Raw genomic sequence first — 22,301 nt, 5'->3', positions numbered from 1 at the left:
AGATGTTGAGTTGCCGGAATGTGTCCAGAGAAGGGCGACAAAGCTGGTGAGGGTTCTGGAGCACAAGCCCTGTGAGGAGAGGCTGAGGGAGCTGGGGTTGCTTAGCCTGGAGAAGAGGGGGCTCAGAGGAGACCTTATTGCTATCTACAACTGCCTGAAGGGAGGTTGTAGCCAGGTGGGGCTTGTTCTCTTCTCCCAGGCAACCAGCACCAGAGGACACAGTCTCAAACTGCACCAGGGGAGGTTTAGGCTGGATGTTAGGAGAAAGTTCTTCACAGAGAGAGTGATTGCCCATTGTAATGTGCTGCCCAGGGAGGTGGTGGAGTCACCATCACTGGAGGTGTTTAAGAAGAGACTTGATGGGATGCTTGGTGCCATGTTTTAGATGATTAGAAAGTGTTGGATGATAGGCTGGACTTGATAATCTTTGAGGTCTCTTCCAGCCTGTTTAATTCTATTCTAATGATGTTAGTACTCATGAATGGAAAACACTAAATAATCTGGGGATATATAATTCCTAGAAATAATACTAGAGTACTTCCATTTATATCTGGTAACACAGCCAGCAGAACTGTAGGATATTTTGGACAAAGTCCTAGAAAATGCCTCATTAGTGACAAATAAGCTAGTAGTTGAAGAATGTATCAGACTTGCTTTTTTAAAGTGGATATATGAGTTGGTAATTTCAAATACGATATGCATAGTATCCTGCTCAGGATCATTGAATTATTTGACTTGACATAGTTTTTTCTTAGCACTCCTTAGTACATGAAAAGAGATTTTTGGATATTGGAGGAGAAACAGATTAGTTTAGGTGGGTATTAGTATGGGAATTTCGATAGATGAATGTCATATTTAAAACCCAGCCTCTTTGGTTATTTATACCTAATGGGTGTCTCAGTTGGTAGAAAGGACACTGATAACTTAAATTCCCATGGATTACTGTCTCAAAGTGTATTTAGAAATATTCTCTGTCCTAGAGCCCCAAATTATGGGAAAGAAGATAAAACAGCTGTTAATGCTGTTGTGTCAGAGAACATTTATTTGGCTAGACAGCTTTTTTTTCTTTTTTCTTTCTTCCCCCCTCCCCCCCCCTACTTACAATAATATGTGTTTCATAAATACAGATTAAACACAGTGATAAATCTGGATCACTTCAGTGAGCCTGAGTGTCTGCATTCAATTACAGCCTTCTTAAAATATACTGGTGGATTCCTGCTTGTACCACATTGGCTGAGTCCCAAATTAGTTTAACAATTACTGTCCCCAAAACACTGAGATTAGTTCAGAGCTGGGATGCAAGATCCCAGAATACTCAACCAGGGCCAAGTGATATCTCTTGACAGTCACCAAAGTGAGTCTCTTTTCTTATCGCCTTCTTTTCAAAGGTCTCAGTCTGAGACACTCTTTTAACTGATTTTTTTTCTGCACATTGTTTTTATTTTGATGAATGCAAGCTGCTACCTTGCTTATGCTTGCATGTCTGGAAGAGTGTTCATCAGTTTCTCATGGAAGCTCTAAGCAGCTCTGTCATTTATCCCTTTTACTTGTTCCTACTGTTAAAAGTTATCTGCAGACATCTCCATACATTGCCATTAAGCAACAATCTCTCTGTAGGTCCTACATGCAGGTAGTCTTGATATTGTACCTTGATTCTCTATATAATAACTTTGAGACAGTATATTTTCTGTGTCTCCATGGCTCAAACTCTCTTTATTTTGGGCCTGAGCTATGAAATTCCCTTTCTCTGAACTTGACAGATTCAATATGATACTGCTACTATCCACTTAGGATGCTGTTGCACACTGTTTTAATTATCTACAACATAAGGTGCTAATTTTGAATGTTCTTTTCATCTTAACCACAGCCTCTTCTCATCTCTTGTTTGCTACCAAAGTGCCCATTATGTTACAAACAATCTCTGATAATCAGTTTGAGCCTTTTGATTTTAAATACTTTTGCCAAAACTGATGATCAATAATTGTTATTATTGTTTAGTTCTCAGCATTCTTCTGCTTGTCTGTTCCTAGGCATTAGGGGTTTTGTCTGATTTGCTTAGAGTGTGATATGTGCCCTCATTTTACTCTGTTTATAGTGCAGTGTGAGTATGATCTGTGACCAAGGTTCCTCCTACAAGCTATGTTAAAAGAACTTGTGACAGGTAAGTTTCCCCATTCCTCAGATGGCTTTGTTTTTTGATTTATTTTTTTTTTGGGGGGGGGGGAGGGAATTTTCTTTTCTTTTGTTTGTTAGTTTGGGTTGTTGCTATTTGGTTGGATTTTGTTGTTCTGTTGTTGGTGGTGGTTTTATCCTTAGCATCACTGGCAACAGATTCTTTAACACTGCTTGATACTAGAAGAATGAATTAGTGAAAAATTAAATGCCATAAGTAAAGGCTTGCAGGAACTGAGATTCCTGAAGCTGTAAATAAAAACAAGCATCACATAAGAAAGCTAAATTTTGTTGGAGATCTATTGTAGTTGATGTTTCACACCATCTTTCTTTGGGGTAGAACGACAAACAAACTGCAATATAATAGTATCTATGCCCTCACTTAATTGCCTCTAACTCTTTCAGAGTTGAGTCCTCTCTCCTGTATATTTCTCACCACTTGCTGTCTCCTTAACTCCTCTCTTCACATTTTCATTGGAGTTCTTAGGACAAGTTCCAGTTTTAGGATTTTACTTCCAAGATTATTTTCCTCCAATAACAATCTTCTCTGTGTGTTTCTATGGTCAGACTGTTAATTTCAATAGCATATTGACATTTATTCCAGTTTGACAGAAAGTAAAAACAAAACAGGAAATTAAATACAATCAGGGAACAAATCTAATATGGATGTATCTGAATCTTATAAAGTTGAGGTTAATTTGCTATTTTGTATAACTACTACTAATTGCACTAAGTGTACATTATATTCCCTTTGTTAATTTGCAACTTTTTGTGGGCACCATATAGACATTTTTTTATCTTCTCCAATTTTCAATAGTTTCCAGTGGCTATTCACAGACAAAGAGAGCTTCATTTTGAGCTGTTCTGCCCTCCAACCTATATGTCATTTGGTAGTTATTTGGATGTTGTAGCCTCTTCGGTTGTAGTTTCTGCTATCCTGTTTTGTCTGCTCTGTCTATATTCTATTCTTATAACCTCCACAGAATGTTTTTTGGGTGATAGCCAAGGATGTATTTATTCAGGTGAACTTTGGGAAATTTCAGGGTAAAATAGTCCTTCATTCTAACAATCCATGGAGAATTTAAATCAATCAATCAAGATGATGTCAGGTAATACTATCTGAGATTATAAGATAACCTGTGTTTAGGGAGGAAAACTCTCTAAACAAATGAATGCCTGTGAAGTTAATACTTGGGAAGATCTATGAACAAGAGGAAAAACTATTATATCATCTTTTCCATCGCATATATTACTTAATCCAAAGTGTGCTTGTTTGACATCTCTGTTTCCTGTTTGGATTACACGTGTGCTAAATTCTGGTGGTGAATTACTTGTTTGTGCAGTTTGGTTTCAGATAATAAAAAATGTTTAGAGCTGCACATCAAAGCCAGTATCATAATTAATTAGCATTAAAACTTTGCTATCTCAATAGAAGGAAATACCAGTTCCTCACACCTGTTCCAAATAATTAAGCATTTCAACTTAAGCAAATGGTACACTATGCTTAGATCTGTCTAGGTCCCAATCCTTGGCCTTCAGAGCCAAATAGGGGGATTTCAGAATGCTGCTTCCTATGCACTAATTAAAACTGCCTGCTTGTGACCCATAGGCTTATTCAGTCCTACAACGTGACACACTGAGCTTGCCACCCATGTTTCTGCGCCCAGGACAGTATGGTAGAAAGCATCTGTAACTGGACATTTTCTTACTGTCCAGTGCCATCATTCCCATTAGTAATTACTTCATCCAGTGGTTGACCCTGCACAGAAATACTAACTGATAGTATGAGTGTATAACTCTTCCTTCCATATATTTTTACACAGCAAAGAATTTTAAAACAATTAAAGAAGGTGGAAGAAGAGGCTGCTACTGCCATTGGATCCATGCAACCATCACCGTTTAACCCATCTGTTAATTGCAGTGAGTCTTTACTGTAATTTAGACATACATGGATGACTATTTAGAAGAAAATTTAATAAATTAATATAGCAAAGATGCATTAATAATTATCCTTTCATTTCAATTGCTATCCTTTCATTCTAGGTAAGCTTTATTAAATCAATCAGCACTTTTATCTTTTTAGGATCAATGAGAAAATGGATCTTTGCTACAAGAATGCAATGCAGGGTTTATTATGTTTGGTTTCATGTGATTGCTGCACTATCATTGTTCTAGCACATCCTTTTGAAACATGGGGAATTTATTTGTTTTGGAAAACAGTGATCAAAAAGTAGTAGCTGCATCTATTATGGAGGCTAGCTCAAAATTGCACTCAAAAACTGGAATGCATAAAGTTATCACTTTTGAAAAGTTACAGAATCACAGAATGGTAGGGCTTAGAGGGGACCTCTGGAGATATCTAGTCCAACCCTCCTGCTAAAGCAGATTCACCTTGATCAGGCTGCACAGAAACACATCCAGGTGGGTCTCCAGAGAAGGAGATTCCACAGCTTCTCCATGCAGCCTATTCCCCTGGGCCAGCACATTAGAAGTAAAGATTTTTTTCCCTCTTACGTCTAGATGTACTTGATAAATTAATAAATCTATTAAATTATTTTTGTATTATTGAGTACCCCTGTGACTGCTCTATTTGTGTTAAATCACTAGGGTTAAAATATTTTTTTGAAGAGATGTTTATTTTTGGACAGGCCTATTGAGTTGTCTCCTATCGTATGTTAAAGTAGCTGCTCTCAGAGGTCACAGAAAGTTCAGCTTTACAAAGATACTCTTATTTTGTAGAAAAGGAATTTTCAGAGTCCTTAATGGGAACAAACAAAAATTTCTCTAATAAAACTTACAAAAAATGTTGAATTTAATGACTTGTCCAGAAAGAAAGGTGAAAACTAACATAAGGATACAAGTTTGGACAGTTATCTAACATAAAGCATATGCTCTCTTTTCAGTCAATGTAGATAGCTGGGTATGCTTTCACTGTTTCTGCCACATGAACAGAATTCTTGGGGGTTTGTACTTGTTTCTTCATCCTAACCTACATACTTAGGAAAAGATCAGCTTCTATATTTCTGAGCAGCAGACATTAATTAAAAAGGCACAGATCCAGATGAGTGTGCCCTTGTACAGTTGAAGACCAGCTAGGATTGATCCTCTGTACTGTCAGAGGGGAAGAGTGATTCATCCCAAACCCATAGCTTCAACCAAATTCAGCGTTCATGGAAGATATCATTCTGATAGCTGTGGAAAGACAACTCCTTACTATTTCCCAGGAGGAGGACCACTTGAGCTGCAGCAAATCCACTGATGTAGCACTTAATTTATGCTGATGAGATATGCAGAGTGATTTATTTAACCACCCAGTGACTGATCTTTTCTATTTTAAGAGCCACTTCCAATCTAGCAAGTGAAGCTGATGTAGAGAAGACCTATATGAAGTTAGACACTTGTCATCCACTTGCAACAATCAGCATGTTACAGAAGGGCACAACAGCAGGGAATAGCAGTGGCATGTGGAGACTTGTTCAAGCTGAAGCCATAGTTTCCTCAGGAGATGCTTTAAATGAGTATCACTGCCAATAGATATGCATGTACTTAGAATTAGACATCATAGGTTATTAAAAAATTAGAAAGTTCCTGAAAAGCCTGGGTCATCAGAGTGCTGCTTTGAAACTAGAAGAGTGTTAACTGTGATTTTAATGGGAGATTGGTGGGAAAAACAGAAGCTTTGCTGACACTTCTGGGGACATTTTCTAGCAAGGTAAATTGTGTAAGCATTAACCACACTTTTCCCGAAGGTCTAGACTAAGAGGAATGTTTGGAAAGGCGGGGGGTGGGGTGTGTGGGGGGTGTGGAGGTGGATGTGGGGGTGTGGTGTGTGCGTGTGTGAAGCCGGTATCTACATTCAACACATCCTCCATCACCAGGTCCAACGGGGCAAATTAACCGTGATGAGAAGTGCAACAGTTAATACCAGGCCGGACACTGACGGTGTTGCAGGCCAACACCAGTTCCTAGCCAGGTCTGACGGAGGAGGCAGATGAAGGACCACCGCTTATTTGACCCGCCAGGATAGCGGGTCACCATTTCTCTGGACTGCTTCCAGAGGCCCTTTCCTTTGGCCAGCCCGCTGACCTGGGGGCATGCTAGGCCGCCTGTGGCTGAGGTGCTGAGTGCCCGCCCCGCCGGGGTGGCTTCCTGCGGGGCCCAGAGCGGGCCGGATGGGGCCTCCTTCTCCTCGCTCGGCACCCGCTCAGCCCAGCTCCGGGAGCCCCCCTCCCCGAGTACGGGCACCCTGCCGCGGCCGGCGGTGTCAGCGTGAGGGACGTCAGTGTGAGGGGGCCGGTCCTGGGTAGGGCAGGGGAGCCACGTCCCGCCCCTCGCCATCGCTCCCTCCCTCCGGCTGGGGGCGGCCGGGTCGGCGCGCCCCGGGATCCCATTGCTCCTTCCTCGGTGTATGGTCGCGGCGGGAGCAGAGGAGGACGAGCCTGGCGGGGAGCGGGCCGGCGGCGCCAGCGAGAGCGGAGCCACAGCGCAAATGACCCACCACTGTTAGGCGGAGGTAAGGCGGCGCCGCCGCTGAAGTTGGTGAGGGGGAGGGAGAGAGGGAGAGAGGACTGGGATCGCTGGGCGCCCCTCCATTCATTGCCCATGCGGCGGCAGGGCTGCGTCTCTCATCGTGCCGGGGCTGTAGCCGCAGGACTGGCCGGGAAGCCGCCGCGGGAGGACGTGGCACGGCGCGGAGGTAACGGCGGGGACGAGGCTGTGGCACGCCGAGAGCTGCCGGGCATCCACCAGGGAAACGGCAGGGCGCGAGGGCACCCGCTATTCCCTTCTCTGGGCGCGAAACAGAGCGCGATCCCGCGGGGGGCGGGGTGCCCAGGCCCGGCGGGCTACCTTTTGCCCTCTTTCATTCCGTCCAGTCGGCGCGGAGGTGCCTCCGAGCAGCCAGCGCCGGCTGGACGCAGCTCCCGCCGCCCAGCACCGGTCGAGGGTGGGCGGCGCTGGGATGGGTTGCCCCGTGCACACGTACGCGGGATCGAGCAGTCGCGGTTGCTGTCGGGGTGTCGGTCGTCGCGGGGAGAGTGGCGGGGCGCTGCCGCGGTCCCTCCTGTTCCGTTTCTGAGGCAGGGAGGCGGGGAGGGAACGATGGGTCCCGAGGCAAGCGGAACGGTGGCGGCGCCGCCCGCCGGCGCGTTGGCCCTGGCGGCTTGGTGCAGGACAGGGAACGAGGGGAGAGAGCGGCAGCCGGGCTCTCCCCTGCCAGGCCTGCGACACCTGTGGCTTTGCCGGTGGCGGGACGGGCGGGGACCACTCAGCTCCTCAGGGAGCTGCTTGTGGGAGCTAGGGTGCAAAGCTTACCTTGGCGACTTACCAGAATCCGCGTGTCCTTCCTTCCCCTTGCCTTTCAGGGCTCAGTTTTTGAGGGGGAGGGGTGAGACGATTATGTTTCTTAGGGCCCTTAGGAAAGGACAAGAAATAGATGGCGCAAGTTACCAGTGAAGGCTTTTGGTAGTTTAGGCGTCGCTCCAAAGGAACTCGGTATCACATCGCTGATAATTCAGAAGTTGAGGGTGCGCTGGAGCAAAGTCAAGTAAAACAACAGGGGCTGGCGGTGCGGTGTCCGGGCAAGTGCGCGCCCTGCCAGTCGCTGGTGGCAGGGTGGATGGGTAGCTCCGTCGTAGTAATTTTGCACCAAACCAGAAGCAGGCAGATGAGATGGCTACGAGTGTGCTCAAACTGGTGAGAGATGTATTATTAGGAGTAACTGAAAACAATTAAAAAGCTCTAGGTGACCTCATGCAGAAGAAAACATTATGTATAATTAAAAGGTTTGGCCTTCTTATGGAAACATTCCTAGGCACCATTAGATACCTTAATAAAAATACCTGCTCGGTCCCAGCCCTGCAATGTGTTCTGGCTGCACAAGCTCACACCTGCAGGGAGCCCCGTTGTTGTCAGTGGGTTTTCTTTGGTCACAGAAACCTTGCAGAGCTCCAACTCATCAAGTCCTAAATATATGGGTGTGCACAAAGAGTGGCTTATTAGAAAGTGTGAGTGACACTAAACTCAAACGTTCCAGTATATTTTTCTGAATAAAACATAACAAGGAAATACCCTCCCCCCCCAATCTCTGGCACTTCTTGAGTATTTTTTCCTATGGCCCCTCATTTTTAGATGCAAGGTATAGACAGACTGGCAGTTTGCTCTGTTAGGACAATACTTAATGAGAGAGTTTTATATGAGGCACAGTTCCGTGGGACAGTTCTCCAGTTTTCATTGCATATGCTAGTTGCAGCCACTTGAGGTTGAATCATATCACTGCTTTCCTCACAAGTTTTCTCTCTCTGAGTCATGAAGTTAGTTTAATCAGTATGTAGGAAATTGCCCAGTTTATCTTTTCTTTTTTTTCCAGTTAATCATCTGTTTTTATTAAGCATTCTGGGAAATGCTTGCATGATGATGTACCCGCCTGTCAGGCAAGTAACAGTAGTGTGTCATTTGCTTTTAAGAATATAAATCACTGGGACTGGATGCAGCATTGCTGTGTAAGAATGGTGTAGTCCTTTTATTTTACCAATTTAATCAAAGTGTATTTCTCCATGTGTTCTGAGTCAGTCTTGATTGTGCTGGGCTGGTAAGCTGGGATCAGGAATACTGCCAGCAGAGATTGAAAGGAAGGCAGTAATTGCCATGATCCTTTTTCATGTTCTAGCTTGTAGCTGTGAAAATTGCTTGTAGTGTTCTGTAAGACAGTAGGACAATGACATATTAAGTGCTGTATGCTATTGCATCAGGAGAACCCAGCTGGGCTGCCGGTGACTGTATAGCTGGTACCAGGCAAGCAACCTGGTGTTTTGTTTTGTGTGCAGTGTCTCTAGGTCATAGACCTTTAAGATCATTGAGCCCAACTGTAACCCCACTACCATGACCACAAAACTATATCATGAAGTGCCACATGTACACTCTTCTTGAACACCGCCAACCATGGCAGCTCTACCACCTCCCTGGGTAGCCTGTGCCAATGCCTCACCACTTGCTCATTAAAGAGGTTTTTCCTAATGTCCAATCTAAATCCCCCTGGCACAACTGAAACCCATTTCCTCTTGTTCTATTGCTGGTCACTTTCAGGTAGTGGAAGAGCACAATAAGATGTCCCCTTAGCCTTCTCTTCTTCAGACTAAACAACCTCAGCTCCCTCAGCCACTCCTAGTCTGACTAGCCCTCCAAACCCCTCACCATCCTTGTTGCTCTTCTCTGGACACTCTCCAGGACCTCAAGTGTCTTTCCTATATTGTCACATACAGAACTGAACACACCAGTCAAGCTATGGCCCTCACCGGGGCTGAGTACAAGGGCACAATCACTTCCCTGCTCCTGCTGGACACACTGGTTTTGATACAGGCCAGAGTGTCATTTGCCTTCTTGGCCAGCTGGGCACACTGCTGTCTCCTGTTCATCTGACCATCTATCAGCACCCCCAGATCCTTTTCCAGGATGCTTTCCAGCACTCTTCCCCAAGCTTGTAGTGTTGCTTGAGGTTGTTGTGACCAAAATGCAGGACTCAGCATTTGCTTTGTTAAGCCTCATTCTGTTTACCTCAGCCCATCAATTTGACTTGTCCAGATCTCTCTGTAGTGCCTTCCTACCTTCAATCAAATCAACATCCCCACTTAATTTAGTGTCATCTGCAAACTTGCTGATGGTGCACTCAGTCCCCTCATCCAAAATCATTAAAAAAGATATTTAACAGAACTGGCCCCAGTACCAAGCCCCGGGGGACACCACTTGTGACCAGCTGCCAGCTGGATTTAACTCTGTTTATTGCAACTCTGTGGGCCCTGCTGTCCAGCCAGTTTTTAATCCAGCAACGAGTCCAACTGTCTGTGCCATGGGCTGCAAGTTTCTTGAGCAGAATGCTGTGGGAGACAGTGTCAAAGTCCAGGTTCTAATGTCTACAGCCTTTTTCCGATCCACTAGGTGGGTCACCAGGTCATAGAAAGACATGAGATTGGTCAAACAGACCTGCCTTTCATGAGCCCATCCTGGCTGGGCCTGATCCCACTACACTTGTCATGGCCAGGTTGAGTTGTAGCTGGGCTTTTGCCTTTCTTTTTTAATAATCATTGCATGAAAAGGAGGATTAATTATTTTTCTGAGTGAAGAACACAATCAGTATCCATCAAAATGTATTTCCAGAAGCTTCACTTTTGTTGGCCATTCATTATCATTTGAAAGGCTCTCCATTAGAAGAGAAGCAGTGCTTTGTAACAAGGGGATGTATGGAACATGGCATAGCAGGTCCTAGCTGATGTAAGTTTCCTAGTTATCCACTGTAGGCAACAACCAGCTTGTAGGAATATTGCCTTCAGCATCTTCTGCAAATTTGCAGATGACACCAAGTTAGGAGCAGATGTTGGTCAGTTAGAGGGTGGAAAGGCTCTGCAGAGGGACCTTGACCGACTGGACAGATGGGCAGAGTCCAATGGGATGGCATTTAACAAATCCAAGTGCCGGGTGCTGCACTTTGGCCACAGCAACCCCATGCAGAGCTACAGGCTGGGGTCAGAGTGGCAGGAAAGCTCCTAGACAGAGAGGGACCTGGGGGTGCTGATTGACAGCCACCTAAACATGAGCCATCAGTATGCCCAGGTGGCCAAGAAGGCCAATGGCATGCTGGCCTGCATTAGGAATAGTGTGGCCAGCAGGAGCAGGGAGGTCATTGTGCCCCTGTACTCTGCATTGGTTAGGCCACACCTTGAGTCCTGTGTCCAGTTCTGGGCCCCTCAGTTTAAGAAGGACATCAAGACACTTGAACGTGTCCAGAGAAGGGCAACAAGGCTGGGGAGAGGCCTTGAACACAAGCCCTGTGAGGAGAGGCTGAGGGAGCTGGGATTGTTTAGCCTGGAGAAGAGAAGGATCAGGGGAGACCTCATTGCCCTCTATGACTACCTGAAGGGTGGTTGTAGCAGGAAGGGGTTGGTCTCTTCTCCCAGGCAACCAGCATCAGAACAAGGGGACACAGTCTCAAGCTGTGCCAGGGGAGGTTTAGACTCGAGGTGAGGAGAAAGTTCTTCACCGAGAGAGTCGTTCGCCATTGGAATGGGCTGCCCAGGGAGGTGGTGGAGTCACCATCCCTGGAGGTGTTCAAGAGGAGATTGGATGTGGCACTTGGTGCCATGGTCTAGTCATGAGGTCTGTGGAGACAGGTTGGACTCAATGATCCTCGAGGTCTCTTCCAACCTTAGTTATACTGTGATACTGTGAAAGCCATCTCATTACAAGGGAAAAGACAATCTAGTCTGTTTATATGTGAATAGCCCACTGAAGTGGATGGGCTTTCCCCTCACAATGCCACAGTACCCGAGCTGTTTGGTGAAGCTCAGAGGTGGAGTGAGCTTGTCTGCTCTGTTGTCCCTAGCTGTCCTCACTTCCTAGGTACACATGTGTGTTCGTGCACAGACGCAAGCACACATGGCTCCTCTTGTTCGCTGACCCTTCACGCCATCCAGCCTGCAGGGAGCAGAGCAAAGATCAACTTTGAACTGCTGGTGGCTTTTGGCAATGAGAAAAACTATGTCTCTGTTCCTTCCTTCACCGTGAATAGGGGCTGTCTTCTCATTTGCTGCTTTCCTGTGTTTTGAGTGCCTCCCTCAACAATAGTTACCATTTCTCTGCTTTCTAACTAGGGAATGAGTTATTTGGGGTGTCAGCAATTTGAACTGACAGGAACAAGGGCAGAGGTGGTGAGCAGTTGGAAGGTGTTCCTGGCTCTCAGAGTTAGCTCTTTGATGCAGAGACAATTGCTGATGTGATTACAGCTGACAAGTCTGTTAAAACGATGCCAAGGGCTCCTGCTTAGATTATTTCTATCTTCTGGTTTTTCCAACGTCTGCAAAAATTGACAGGATTCTTCCAGGTTGTGGTGCCTAAAACTGTGCCCTGCAAATGTGGAGCTAACGGGATGTGTTCTTCCAAAGTCATTGTCCTACATAGAGGTGAACTGAAATCAAGCTGGATGTAGGGCCTTTGTAAAGTCTCTTGAAGTTGTTGGGGAGGTGTGGTCAGATGTTCTGAAAGATGTATGAAGAACAGTCCTGTTATTTTCTTCTAAGTAAAGCGTGCAGTTTCAGTCATGTCCATGTTACATTACTGAAAGTAGTTAATGTATTTTGGAAAGTATTTTACTGCTTATCTGAGATATTTTTTAAATTGCCTTTGTTTCTCTCAATGTTTAATGTGTAGGAGGTAGACACAGAATCACAGAATCATAGAATTGTTAGGGTTGGAAGGGACCCAAGGATCATCTAGTTCCAGCCCCCCTGCCATGGGCAGGGATATTTCATGCTAGATCAGCTTGCTCAGAGCCACATCCAGCCTAGTCTTAAAAACCTCCAGGGATGGGACTTGTACTAACTCCCTGGGCAACCTGTTGCAGTGTTTCGCCACCCTCATGGTGAAAAATTTCTTGCTAACGTGCAGTCTGAATCTATCCATTTCTATTTTTCTTTCCATTCCCCCTAGTCCTATCACTATCTGACACCCTAAAAAGTCCCTCACCAGCTTTCTTGTAGTCCCCCTTAAAATACTGGAAGGCCACAATAAGGTCTCCTCAGAGCCTTTTCTTCTCCATACTGAATAGCTCCAACTCTTTCAGTATGTCTTCATAGGAGAGGTGCTCCAGCCCTCTGATCATCTTCGTGGCCCTTCTGTGGACATGTTTCAGCACATCCATGTCCTTCTTGTAATAGTTAATCAGAGAATAATAAATTTTCCTGTGACTATTTTTCTAAAAGGTAATTTTATGGATGTTAACTCCAAAGAAAACAAAATAGGCAACTGTTACAGTTTGAAGGGGGAACTTTAGCCTAGTCCCTGGCAAATTACCATTGGATGTAAAAGGAAAATAATGATAAGGTCTATATAATTAATTGGATTGCTAATAGGATATAGAGCAGAGGCATAAACATTTCTTTCTCTTTTTTCTTTTCCTGTTGCTTCTGCTTGCAATTTTCCTCTCTCTTCTCGTGGCCTTGCCAGGGTGTCTCTGTTTTGTGAGAGGTAATGAGGAAGAAAACAGGTGTCCTGGATCTGTCTAGGGGGGTTCCGAGGAGTGTCTGTGTTGTTTATAAATTGTATATCTGTATCTATATCTATGTCTATATCTATATGTTTTATATGTGGTATCTAACATCTTACTAGTGAAAACATACTGGGTTTTAATTAACTTTAGAGTTAATTAATTGACCTTTATGTTTGTTAACATGTGACATTGCTATCTTTTATGTGTTCTCATCTATAATTTATGACAATTTGCCAGTAACATTATGTGGTAGTTTTAGACTATGACTTTACAATTTTGTTGCAGATTTTGAGCAGAAAAGTAGAAAAATGTTAACAAATCACTGTTGGATGTGAAAAAGAAAACAGAAATAATTCTAAATGATTCCATTGTAGAGGTATCTACCATGAGATGGTTGCACCAAAACAATTCTGGGGCTTCTCGTCTCTTCTCACTTCGTTGTGCTGGAGAGAATACTAACCTGCTTCTGCTTGACCTTGGCTGCATTGTTTTGGTTAAGTCTAACAGCAACTTCTCTCTGCTCCTTTCTCCCTTTTGGATGGGGGGTGAGACAGAGAGACAGCCTCTCTGGTCTCTTGACTAGGGGGGTTCTTGTGTTGTTTGTTAATTGTAAATATCTGTAAAATACTGTAAACACCATATGTTTTTGTACATATTCTTTGCATTCCATTGTAGATTGTAGTTTTGCCTGTAAATACAGCTTTCATTTGCTTCCAACTGAGCTGGTCTGGCAAAGTTAATGTTGGGGGGGTGGGGTGGGAATTTTAACCCACCACACAGTATTAACGCTGTTGCTTTGCTCCAGATGAATAACAGTAAGTTTTGTAGATAAAACTGTGTAATAGGCTTTAACAGTATAATTGATATTTATTTTAAAGTTTTTGTGTAGGTTGTTGGCTTTTATATCTTGCAGGGTTCTTTTTAAAACTAGCTTTGTTCAAGCAGTGCATCTTCTCAGAGTGGCTGAGAGTTTGAATAGCTGTGACAGAGTGTTCTCGGTTCATCTTCCAGGCGTAATCCCTGAAACCTGTTTGGAAGGAATCACCTGTGATGTAGGAGGATGAATTCAGTCTCTGTATTTGATCTTCTGTTGAGACTGCAGCTAGGGTGCCAGTTGGTGCCATCTGTGTTTATAGATTTTGCAGTAGTATTCACTAGGAGATTATCTGAAAGCCAAATCAGTTTACATAGGTCAGTGAATTGCAGCTTGCAAGGCTTATGTCTGGGATCGCTGTAAACAGGTTTTGCAGTGTTTTCATTGAACTTTTTGTTTGACGAAACCTGACCTCATCACTAAAGTGCGTGGTGGTGCTAATGAACCAGTTTTATATGCTGTCAGATGCATTTGGGAGAAGCTTTTTTTTGTCTTGTGCTGTTGTTTTATCTCTCAGAATGTGTGTATTGCTTTGATATGTCCTGTGCCTACAATAATTTTGTGGAGGGAAAGCTACAACACAAAATATTTTCATATATAGAGGTGGTGTGCTTTTTTTCCCCCTGAAATGTTAAACAAATGATATATATTCAGTGTTGTAAATTCAGTTACTGTATCTACAGTAAAGTACTTACAGAAAGTGCTGCAGGTAAGAGTACAGTTTGTCAGATGCCTGGAATATTCAGTGGCAGGCCAAGTTTGGTGTGACAGTGACAGTTTTGTGCAATGTTGTGTCTCTTCTATCTACTTTTTGTCAGTATGGTGTTGCTCTGGAATGATTTACCTTTTGAGAACTAACAAAGGTCTCATTTTTCTCTGTTTTAGATTTTCTTTGAGCTACTAATAGACATAGTACATGACAGGTGGCCTGCAAGATTTTCCACAGACTATCCAGTTGATTGCTTTACTGAGATGGTAGATAAATTAGCAGAGGTATCCACTTTGCAAAAATGTGCTTGAGGTTGGTGTTGTGCATATGTGTTTAGTCAAGTCATTAGTCATGATCATGACTGCATAAAATCAGTGTAATTACCTTCAACTAGTCTTTATTTCTGAGCGACCAAAACCACATTGCATGGCAACCCTACCATTTTGAATTAGAGCTTGCCTTTCATCACAGACAAATTTGGAGTACAGAAATATCCAGCCTTTCTTGAGCTTGCTCAGTGCAAGGATGGGACATGTCAATGTGGAAGAAAGAACATGCACTATAAAACATAGCCTTAGGAACGTACTAATTTGTTAGTACTTGACCAGCCCACATCAGCAGAGTTTACCTCGCTTTTCTGTTGAATGTTGCATGCATTGCATAGTAGATGTGCAATCTGGTGCTTTCAGAGTGTATCATATACCCTGTACTCTGTATAGTATGCACCTGCTTCCAAATCCCATGTAAAAATGTCTGGGAAAAGTCAAGTCCACACTTTTCAGTAAAATTTCTCCAGTTCTTGCCTTCTTTATAGACTTCCTTCTTTCCATGGTGTTCTTGCAACTGGGCTGGAAAAGAGCCTGAATGAATAGTTTGTGTATAAGGGGGTTCGTTGTAACATTTATTCCAAAGCAGAGCTGTAACCTTATTATTTTATTTTATTTTATTTTATTTTATTTTATTTTATTTTATGTATTGCTATTTTATTTTATTTTATTTGTTTAGTTTATTGTAATAATTGAAAAGAAGACATTCTGCCTCAGGTCCTGAGGAGAAGATCATAAAAATAGGACTGGAAGAGCCTTATGGAGTCTATGAGTCAACTAGTCCGTTTGTCTGCCTCAGGTTTGGATCATCCGTACCTGTCATCTGTGACTTGTTCTAAGGAACAAAACAGTCTCCTTTACATGACTATGACATGAGAAAATTTTCATGTTACCCAGTTCACACCTTTTGTTTTACAGTTTAACACCGTAACTGTTGATCCTGCATGTGACTTGGACAAAGAAAATAATTGTGTTTCTTCCTGCAGTGTGTTACCTTTCTTCTAAATTATCATAGCCTGCAATCTTTTAAGCTTAATTCTTTGACCTCATGAGTTTCTGTCAGATTTAGATGCCTGTAAGAAGGCATTTTAGAAAGGAATTTGAGGAATAAATTGAGCTGGAACTCTGCTGCAGAATGTGTATAGGACAAACAGATTCTTGGGGCATTAAAAAATCATTCAGAGAAGGTAAGGTTATAGTAGAAAGACCAAGCAGATACTTTGCGTTTTCTTTTCACTGCAAGGACAATCAGAGATGGGTAACACCTTTCACAGACAGAAGAGTTAAAGGTGGTAAAGAGAAGGCACAACTGGGGTTGAGATGATAGGTTTATAAAACCATGAAAGGCATGGCAAGGGTGATAAAGATCAGTTGTTTGTTGTCTCTCCCAGAACAAGAACTAATGAGCATGAAAATGAAACCAGCAGGTGTTGGGTTCAGAACAGCCAAAAGGAGGATTTTTGTTTCATGCACATATCATTAAGTTACGTAACTCCACAGGATGGGGTAGTTACTGCAGATTTATATTGCTTCAAAGGGAGACTGGTCAGAGAGGAGAGAATGGGAGAATGGAAGAAGAAGTCTGTAAGGGATTATTAAATACATAAGCATGACCTGTGGCTTTAAAAGTCCCTGAGCTGCAAATTATTGGAGACTGGAGAGTATTTGGGGAAAGTATGACTAAAGGCTTATGCTATTCTTATCCTCTTCTCTAGACATCTGCTTTTGGCTGCTCTTGAAGACTGAGGCTATGGATAGGAGATATGACCTGGCATAATTTTAGATTTGTCTTTTCAAATTTTAAAAACTCAAATTTTAAAAACAAATTTTTAGATTTGTCTTTTCAAATTTTAAGCTGCTAACTCACAGAGTTAGCAGCTCAGGGTAGCATCTGCAAATCTTGTACTGAAAGCCTTCTATTTAATTTCCTTATAGCTTAAGTCAGAAATATATTTTTAACAAAACACAAAAATTGCCACGAGCATTCATCCGTCTCCTGCCAGTTAGCGTCAACTACAAATTATATTTCATTTCAGTCATCTTAAACTACCAGATGTGATCATGCATATTGTCTCATTTAGGCAGTCTAAGCAGCCATACACATAATCCTAAATTCTACCTCCCTCCCTCCCGCCCCGATTTACTGTCTCTTACATGTGTGTGAGATTGTATTTAGTATGGAAGTTTTCAATTTCTCTGCCCTTCTCCCTAATACTCTGGATAAAGTTTAACTGCTAGCTTGCACACAAAGTGTGTGAGATTTCCAGCAGTTAGAGAAAATGCTGAAAGCTCATAGATCTCTGATGAACAAATAAATGTGCAGAGGAAGGAAGATGCTGTGTGACTTATTCTACAGACAATGATTTACTGAACAGATTTTAGAGTGTTGATTCAATACTATGTCTTCAGGGCACTGCCCAGCAAATCACAAATCCGTAACCACATGATGCAAACATCTTGTGTAAACATACCTTGTCAGCCTGTAATTTTAATTCAAGTGGGTTTTCTGCTCTGACAGATACTGTTCCTCTCCTGATTCTGTAAATGCCAGACTACGTGTTGTTCATTCTCTTTCAGCTGGCATGAAATTGGCATGAATGCAGCGTCCTGCTCTCTGGCAAACTTGACAGAAATGTGATTGTGTCCACACCTGCTTTGGTGGTGATCATACCAGACGTTAATGTACCAGATGGTAGTCTGGCACTAATGAAGACACAGCCATGTGTTGCACATGCATTCTTTATTTTTCTGTAATGTATTAATACATATAACATGCTTTCACTGGGCTCTCCAAAGTGGTTCTGGGGGTTAAGTTAACAATACTTTTCACTCCAGACCATAGCAGGCTTCTTCATGTCTTACCATTTGGATGTTTCCTATATTACTCTAATACCAAAAAAACAATTTTATTCTCCTTTTCTCTGGTGTTTGAGACAGGAGGGAAAGTAACTTTGCCTGAAGGCAGAAAGCCTGTATGGTGCTCTGACTGCCATGGAAGGGTTTTTGGAACCAGGTATTAGACATTTCCTTACCAGTGGTTGAGTTCCCTGGTTATCCTGTGCTTCTGAAGTGAAGGCTAAATTAAAGAGCCAAGGATCATGCAGGTATTAGGAAATTCTTTCCTGGGCCTTTGTAATCTGTTCCAACATCTGCTGCTGAAGTAGATTGACCATACTGAAACTCCACAGTTTACTTCACATACCAAAGTGGGCTTTATTAAAGTATGTGGCTTTGAGGGTGGGGAAGAAAAGGCAACATGTAGGTTTGCATAGGTGAGGCTATTGAAGTTTGTTGTGAGTAAGAGAGTGTGAACTTGTTACTGTCAGAATGTTTGTGTATAGTAGCTGCTTTGATCTCTTCACACTGCCTGAATGTTGACTAATGTTACAACAACAGAGTTAGTTTGTGACTACTTTAAAATAAACTAGGAAGACCAGTAGTATTCTTCTGTTCAAATGTCATCATCTGATACCTGCAAGTATTTGAACGCTTAATGTATTTGCATATAGCAAATACAGTTCTCTTCTCTGAAGGTTTATTAAAGCTGTGCTAAATGCAATTAGTCATAGTCAACAGCATCACAGCTGGGTATTTCAAAAGTGATAAAGAAAGATAAGTTCAGACAGGAAAACTGACCAGCTTCTCTGCTAGACTCAAATATCTCTCCTGTATGGATGAGTGAGGGTTTGGTCATGTTGTTAACCTGATCTACTAAGTATGTCAGGTAACATGAAGCTACTATTGAGATATCTAACAGTCTGCATTTTAGCTGAAGAATAGTGAAAGATTCCTTGCTGGAGACTCAGGGAATACATCCAAGAGGCTCATACTTTAGATAAAACAGACCAAAGAAAATATTTCAAATGTCTTTTTCTGCTTTAAATTTTTGCTATTTTGCTATATTGAATATTTAAAGAAGAATGACCTTATCTTTAGCTATCAGTCGACCAATTGATCATTTACCTAAATGTGGTACCTATGGTATTGATTCTAAGCTTTTATGAAAGGGTTATCAAACACTGGTATAAGCTCCCCAGGTTGAGTCACCATCCCTGGAGGTGTTTAAAAGATGCATAGAAGTGGTGCTAGGGGACATGGTTTACCACCAGACTTGGTAGAGTTAGATAATGGTTGGGCTTGTGCCTTTTCCAGCTGACATGATTCAAAGATTCTGTATATCTGGGACATATGTATTACAAGAAAACTGTTGAACATTCTTTTTGGAGGTTAGATTATGGAAGTGAGATCATTAATGAAATGATAATCCAAAGAAGTTTGTACTACTATTCTTTCCTCCTATCATGGTAGGGCCAAACGGCCCCAGCACAAACCCAGACACATATTAAGGTGTCTGGACATGGTTCCTCTCTTCCCCCTCCTTCCTGCAGAAAGCCAGGGTAACGTGGGAAAAGGAACAAAGAGGCCAGGACCATGCATGTCTGGTAAAACAGCCCTGTATCTATAGTAAGGGCATGTGTTCTGGCCACAGCCTGGCAGAACCCCTTCCCATTGGGTAACTATGTGCTGGTTTTGTGACCTATTGGTCCAATCAGTCTTGGGTAAGATTTATATCCAGGCTGATTTCTAGTTGCCTGTACCTTGCTTTTGCTTTTGCCTTGCTCAGCCTTGCTGAAGCCTTGCATGCTTGGACCCACTTGGACCTTGTCTGGCTTGAAACTGCCTCGAGCTGTATAGCCTCGAGTTGCCTGGTCCAGTGCCTGGGATAAAGCCACAAGCATACACACTGCAAGCTATGAGAGAAGCCATGAGCTTAGGAGTCGGAGCCAAGCCTGCCTCCCCTTGTCACCTGAATTTTGCTGTGTCTCAATTCACCCAGGACAAAGTAAGCAGCTGTTGCGATAGCATCATTAACAGCCCACCGTCAGATGAAGCCAGACCAGCCATTGAAGACTGCATGGCATTCCTGACGGCAATCTGCCGTGCCTGGCACATGAGAGTGCCGCAAAGCCTCTAATAGCAGCAGCACTCCCTACTTGGGTACAACCAGTTGTGAGTAATTAATTCATTGCCTCTTTGGCATAACGGTTTTTGTCAAGTCTTCCCCCCACTGTGGTTGAGCGCCATTTCACTCCCGGGGTATTCTCTTTCTGTCAGTTCCTCCCAGTTTGCATAAAATTGTTTGAATTGTTATAGTTGCCCAAATACTGTACATCCCCATTATAAATATATTCTAACTGTACATCGAATCTATTGATACATTTGATAATTTTCATATTAGTAAAGGTTATTAATATTTTGATTAATATTGACATACAGTTTATAATAAAGGGAATATTATAATCCTTTTTGACATCTCCTGAAGTAATCATATTTAAAATATTGAGTGTAACAATAACAACAAATAATAACAGTAAGTTGTCTGTCAATTTTGACTATTCTTAATTTGATTTTACACAGTTTCTAAAGACTTCAAATATAGTTGCAATTGCACAAGAAGTCCTAACACTGTCATAAAAAAGCATTTAACAATCAACTAAAAAGATGTTCCATTTGAAGTTTTTATTATGAATCCTATCTATGGATATAGGGTTCTATGCCAGTGGAGAGTCTACATTTGCAGGCATTATGTTTGCTGCTTCACTTTCCATTCATGCTTACTCCTGTAAGTAGAATACATCATTTTGTTGAGTACAATTTTTTATTGGTTTTTGATCAGTGAGGATGAGGAGTTGAGATTTGCATCAAACAAGACAGATAATTTAGAAAACAAATATGTCTCTTTCCAATGTACTTTCCTCCACAGGAAGGAAGACTGATCAAAATCAATACTGTTATTACTTGTGTTTTTCTGTATCTACCATTCTATGATTATATGATTCTATAATAACATGAAAGGTTATTTATAAGTATTACTTAATTAAAAAAGAAACATTTTCTCAGACCTTTGTCTGCCCGTCTAGGCTAAGGCATTCATCAGGTGACTGGAGCAGTATGTGCATAGCCTTCTGGGCTGCCTGGGGAGGTGGTGGATTCGCCATCATTGGAGGTTTTCAGGAGAAGACTTGATGGGGTGCTTGGTGCCATGGGTTAGTTGTTTGGGTGGTGTTGGATTGGTTGATGGGTTGGACGCGATGATCTTGAAGGTCTCTTCCAACCTGGTTTATTCTATGTATTCTATGTATTCTATGTATTCTTTGCAAACATGTAATATACTTCACATTATCTCCAAAACCCAGAGACATTATGGCCCATTTCAGGAAAGTGTTAGTCTGATAAATGAAGAATGGGCAATTGGAGTCCCACTGAGTAGCATGGTTGTGGTGGTTTTAGGCTATGCCTTTAAAATTTAGCTGCAGATTTTGAGCAGAAAAGTAGAAAAATATAAATAAATCACTATTGGGTGTAAGAAGGAAAGCAAAAGATTATTCTAAACAAATTAATGTGGTAAATATCTGGAATAAGAGGGGCTGTACCGTAACAGTTCTCCCCCTTTTCTGATCTCTGGCTGTTTTGCTTCGATCGGGAGAGATAATGTGCTTTGGCTGGCCTTGGCTAAGTCTAACCCACTGCTTCTCTCTTTCGGGACAGGGGGTGGGGGGGCTGTGGAACGGCTTCTCTGGTCTCCTTGACCATGGAGGTTTTCGTGTTTACTAATTGTAACTATCTGTATAATATTGTAAATACTGTGTATTTTGTACGTATTCATTGCCTTCCATTGCAGAGTGTAGTTTTTGCTTTTAAATACACCTTTATTTGCTTCCAACTGAGTTGGTCTGGCTAAAAGTTAATGCTGGGGGAAACTTCAACCCACCACAATGGTGGAGCAATTTGCAATCTAAGGGGAAAGGAAATTGCCTGATTCTTATTTTTTTTTTTACTACTTAGGGCACTATTATGCCCCTCCTCAGTCAAATTCTTATTTCCTATTTCTTTTTGACATTAGTTTCTCATGGTTTCTTGCAAAACCTCAGAAGCTCAAGACATCATTGTATGTCTTCTTATTCAGGGAGCAGGTAAAGCTGTGTACAAATGGTCAAGTTTGTTTGTTTGTTTTCCCCAAAGGAATTATAGAATAATTAAGGTTGGGAAAGACCTCTAAGATCATCAAGTCCAGCTATAGCCCAACACTACCGTGCCCACTAAACTATGTCCTGAAGCGCCATGGGTACACATTTTGTTAACATCTCCAGGGATAGTGACTTCACTACTTCCTGCGCAGCCTGT

At 42.5% G+C, this 22,301-nt stretch overlaps 1 protein-coding gene across 1 annotated transcript in view; it reads left to right on the top strand.

Annotated features, from left to right (window-relative positions):
• Window positions 1-6,233: 6,233 nt before the first annotated feature.
• Window positions 6,234-22,301, top strand: part of LHFPL2 (LHFPL tetraspan subfamily member 2) — a 153,354-nt gene continuing 137,286 nt past the window's right edge. The window contains exon 1 of the mRNA XM_054178854.1: window positions 6,234-6,685. The gene's annotated coding sequence lies outside the window, so the exon portion shown is untranslated. The remainder of the gene's footprint in view (window positions 6,686-22,301) is intronic.

This window comes from Dryobates pubescens, chromosome Z, assembly GCF_014839835.1.
Source record: "Dryobates pubescens isolate bDryPub1 chromosome Z, bDryPub1.pri, whole genome shotgun sequence".
NCBI lineage: Eukaryota > Metazoa > Chordata > Aves > Piciformes > Picidae > Dryobates > Dryobates pubescens.
The sequence above is the reverse complement of the archived record's forward strand: the minus strand, read 5'-3'. Positions and strand labels throughout refer to the sequence as shown.